Source organism: Myotis brandtii, unplaced genomic scaffold, assembly GCF_000412655.1.
Source record: "Myotis brandtii unplaced genomic scaffold, ASM41265v1 scaffold4781, whole genome shotgun sequence".
Taxonomy (NCBI): domain Eukaryota; kingdom Metazoa; phylum Chordata; class Mammalia; order Chiroptera; family Vespertilionidae; genus Myotis; species Myotis brandtii.
Window position 1 is genome coordinate 126,121 of NW_005368268.1, and position 4,324 is coordinate 130,444.

Below are 4,324 nucleotides of genomic sequence, written 5' to 3' on the forward strand. Positions count from 1 at the left end.
AAACCCCTACCGCCCACGTGGTCCGCCCCCCTCTGTATCAGCTCCATCTGTCTCTGCTCCACCCCCACCGGCCTCCTGCTCTTCCCAGAGACCAGACCCCTCCTGCCCAGGGGCATGCGCACTAGGTTTCCGCCTGGGCAGATCTTCCTCCAGGCGGCCTCCTGGGGTTATGACTCCCAATCTCTCCTCAAGGTCACCTCCCAGCGAGCCCCACACTGACCACCCCAACAACAGCCGCTTGCCCTGACCCACAGCACACACCTCGGTCCCCTTCCCGGGGTGTTTCCCCAGAGCCCTTCCCTCTCTCCCCCTCACCCCTTCCTGCTCACTGGCTCTTACACACTCTGTGCCCCACACGCCTGCCCACGGGCCAACAGGTCTCCCATCCCCCTCAGTGAGGCCCCAGAGGCAACCCCAGCGCTCACCTCTGTCACTCAACCAGCCTCTCCTGCAGGGGGAGCCCCTCCCTGTGCTGGACACAGTGTCCTCATGGCTGTGGCCCCAGCACAGCTGTCCTGGGGCTGCTGCAGCTCAGGGTGCCCCCCGGGTAAGTCACTGCCCTGCACTGCCCCCAGCGTTGCTCCCCTAAATCTGCAGCTGCCTCCCGTTCCCACATCCTGGGTCCCACTGGAGGCTGGAGAGGGGGCAGCGGGCAGAGCACAGTCCCAGCAGGACCTGATCTCAGAGGAGGAATGAGGGGACCTTCCTCTGTGCTAACTCTACAACCTGGTTCCCCGAAAGTTCAAGGAAAGAACATGAGGCCCGAGAAGGAGGCAAGAACAGCAGGAGCCTGAAACCCATCTCCCCACAGGCAGGGTCCTGTGTGCAGGGACCTGGGCCTGTGGGACAATGACGGGCAACATGTACCCTGTGTCAGACGGGGACACCCAGAGAATGAGACCAAGATTCACACACAAAAGCAATAAGACACATAATATCAACCAAAAAAAAAAAAAAACCCAAACAAAAAAAACAAGTAAACAACACCCAGAAGATGAGGTCTGAGGGCCAGACCCAGGCCTGAGCCCCTGCTGACCTGCCCCAGGAAGGCCTTGCTGTCCATGGTCCTGGAGATGCACTGCATTAGGACACGTGACAAGGCCTGGGGGATGTGAATCTCTGTGACCACAGGTCCTGGTGGGACAGGGTTCCACTGAGGGACAAGGTCAGAGGAGCAGAGAGGTGACCCGGCCGAGGAGTGACCACATCAAAGCCCACGATGCACTGAGCACCACTTGGACACAGACCCGACCACTCTCTGTCCTCACAGCCCCTCCTGTCCCACCTGGGACAACCACAGATACACACGGTTCTGGAAAGCTCTTGGTGCTTCAGTTTATTTCCTCTCAGAGTTTAGGATCTTCCCCTTTAATTAATCCCACACCATTCTTGGGAAGTAATGAACAAACAAGGTCACATCCCGAAACTCATTTCAATATGGAGCAGGAAGTTGCAGCTCAGCGCCCCAGGGAGTAAAGGCAGGGATGGGGAGGACCCAGCCTGCCTCTGCTGACAGGAAAGTGTGGGGAGCAGGGCTGGCCCAGCCCCCCCCAATCAGAGGTTCTTAAGTCAGGAAGTGGGAGCGTGAACACATCTTCCATCACTCAGTCCCCACAAGGCAGCTGCCTCACGCTGTGGAGGACAAGCATCATGAAAACATTCAGGTCAGTGGCTGTAACTGGTGCCATTATCAAAGGCCACTTCATGCTCACAGTGTCCCACAGACTTCCCACCACCCAGTCCTCCCCTCTGCCCACCCCTCTCGAAAGCAGGGTCGCACCTTTAGAAGCCGAGAGAGACACATCAGAGCCCTGGCCTCTGTCACTGCCTGGGGGGGGGGGGACACACCAGGACGGGGTCAGAGCCCCAGGGTAGGAGGCTAAGGAGGAACTATGGGGGGGTCCCCCAGGGGCTCCCGTCTGCACTGTCACAGCGACTCAGGGGTCCCCCCTTCACACTCACTGGCAGCCTGAGTGTAGCTCCGTCCACTTCCACCTGTGGGAAGAAAACATCCCGTGAGAGACCAGGGAGGAGGCAGGGCCATGAGGTCCTAAAGGAAGCCCTAGTCCTGAGCCCCAGAGAAGTTTCCAGAACCTTGTGCATAGACCCAAGGCAGGACCAGGAACACTGAGGGAAGTGCATGTGTGGGGACTGGACCCACCACCCTCCTGGAGGTCTGTGCTCAGCAGGGACCTGCCCTCTGACCTGGGGATGCTGGGAACGGGGTCCCCACCACCAGCATCATCAGGTGATAAGTAGGTCCCTCATTTTCCCACAGTCCTCACTAAAGAGTAAGTGTGAGCACAGAGCCCCACACTGGCCATCACACGGGTGGGGATGGTGCTTTCCATGAATGAGGTGGGACACACGTCTACCTGGGCTTGAACCCCCAGTGGGAAAGACATTCAGACCGAACCGCTGCCCACCTGAGCGCCTCCTCCCCCACATCACAGCTCCAGCCATGGCTCCCAGCAGAACCAGGCCCCCAACGATGCCCATGATGATGAAGATAAAGGTCTGAGAAGGCGGCTCTGGGAGGAGAAGGGAAGGGAGAGTGAGGGCCCTGACCCCAGGCCTCAGCCTCGACCCCACTGAGGTCCCCCAGAGCCCCCGCTGCCCTGAGAAGAGGCTCTGTGCCCACGGGCCCTCCTCACCCCATCTCAGGGTCAGGGGCTCGGGCAGCCCCTCGTGCTGCACATGGCACGTGTATCTCTGCTCCTCTCCAGAGGGCACCCCCACAGCCGCCCACTTCTGGAAGGTGCCATCCCCCGCAGGCCTGGTCTCCACCAGCTCCCTGTCCTGGGTCTGGTCCTCCCCGTCACACTGCCAGGTCAGGCTGATGTCCGCAGGGTAGAAGCCCAGCGCCCAGCACCTCAGGGTGACCTCACGGGCAGAGATGGGGTGGTGGGTCACGTGAGCCTTTGGAGAGTCTGAGGGGAGGAGAGAAAATGCAGGAACTTTGCATCCATCATGGGACACTCCAGCAGCGCCCATGTGACCATCGTGAGAATGGACAGACTCCTAGGGAGGGGGAGGGAGCACACAACCCCCACACCAGCCTGCACAGAGGCTCCTGGAGGACCTCCTAGTCTTTAGAAAGTTCTAGAATCAGAGACACAGCCCAGGCCAGGAGGCAGGTCTCTGAGGGGAGAAAAGGGATATCTGGTCCTGACCTGAGTGGAGGCCACGTGACTCAGAAAAGCTGGGGTGAGGCCTCAGACACAGTGGGTGTTAGGCAGCGCACAAGGCCTGAGAGAGAAGGTCCCCGTGGGTCCCAGAGCCCCTGCAGGGCCCATGGGAACCGTTGATGGGCTATTTCCGGGGTGTCTCCGCATTTACCTGCTCCTGCACCCCAGGAGAGCCTGCATCCCTAACTGTCCCTGAGAGGAGGGGGGTCCCTCTGGTACCTGACCTGGACATCCAGGGGGGCTCCCTCCCTGACCTCAAGGCGTGGTGTCTGACACTCACCCCCTGTCCTGTCTCCTTCTAGGAGCCTCAGCCCCAGGGAAGGGGGCAGCCCCAGGGCCCCTGGTACCTGCACGCTGCAGGGTCTCCATCCCTTTTTCCAGGTAAATGAGGAGCCACTCCATGCAGGTGCCCTCCAGGAACCTCCTCTCACGCTCTGCCACACCGGCCGCCTCCCACTTGCGCCTGGTGATCTGAGCCGCCATGTCGGCCGCGGTCCAGGAGGTCAGGTCCTTGTTCAGGGCGATGTATTCCGGCGCCATCATAGGCCCACTGACTGTAACCGCGGAGTAGGCGCCCATCGGGTCTCATGTAGCAGCCTCTCATGCACTGGTAGGTGTGAGACCCTGACCCCGCCCCGAGGTCAGCTCCGCCCCGCCCTCCCAGCCTGGACTTACTCTAAACTGACAGTGAAATCCGGTCAAAGTCCCCGGGGCCTCCTCCCGCGTGGGGGCCGGGAGGGTCCTGCCGCCTCGGGGTGATGCTCGGATCTGGACCCTCTGGGCGACCCTTGCCCGTCCGTGAGGAGGGGGGTCGTGAGGGGCCCGGCTCGCGGCTCACCGTCCTCGCTCTGGTGTAGTAGCCGAGGGCGATCTACAGGTTCTCTCTGAAAACCTGTTCGTTGGCCTTGACCCACAGCGCCTCCTCCTCCCAATACCCGGGGTCCTCCTGCTCCACCCACGGCTGCTGCATCCAAGGCGCCCGCAGCTCCACCCTCTGATTCAGGGCGTCGCTGTCGAACCGCACGAACTGCGTGTCGTCCACGTAGCCGACTTCAAAATACCGGGGCTCCCCGCGGCCGGGCCAGGACACGCTGGTGTAGAAATTTCTCAGGGAGTGGGGGCCTGGGGGGCGGACG

The 4,324-nt window shown here is 61.3% G+C and overlaps 1 long non-coding RNA gene and 1 pseudogene across 2 annotated transcripts in view; both read right to left on the bottom strand.

Moving 5' to 3' along the window:
- LOC102255813 overlaps positions 1–4,324 on the bottom strand; it is a 19,359-nt pseudogene that overhangs the window by 14,883 nt on the left and 152 nt on the right. The window contains exons 2-6 of the transcript XR_001364015.1: positions 4,027–4,310; positions 3,536–3,812; positions 2,655–2,930; positions 2,427–2,531; positions 1,963–1,995 (exon numbers count right to left, since the gene is read on the bottom strand). The product of XR_001364015.1 is annotated as an HLA class I histocompatibility antigen, B-38 alpha chain-like (transcript). The remainder of the gene's footprint in view (positions 1–1,962; positions 1,996–2,426; positions 2,532–2,654; positions 2,931–3,535; positions 3,813–4,026; positions 4,311–4,324) is intronic.
- On the bottom strand, positions 1,322–1,931 carry LOC106723619. Its single transcript, XR_001364016.1, has 2 exons — positions 1,781–1,931; positions 1,322–1,632 (listed from the first exon to the last, which is right to left on the bottom strand). It is a non-coding gene; the product is annotated as an uncharacterized LOC106723619 (long non-coding RNA).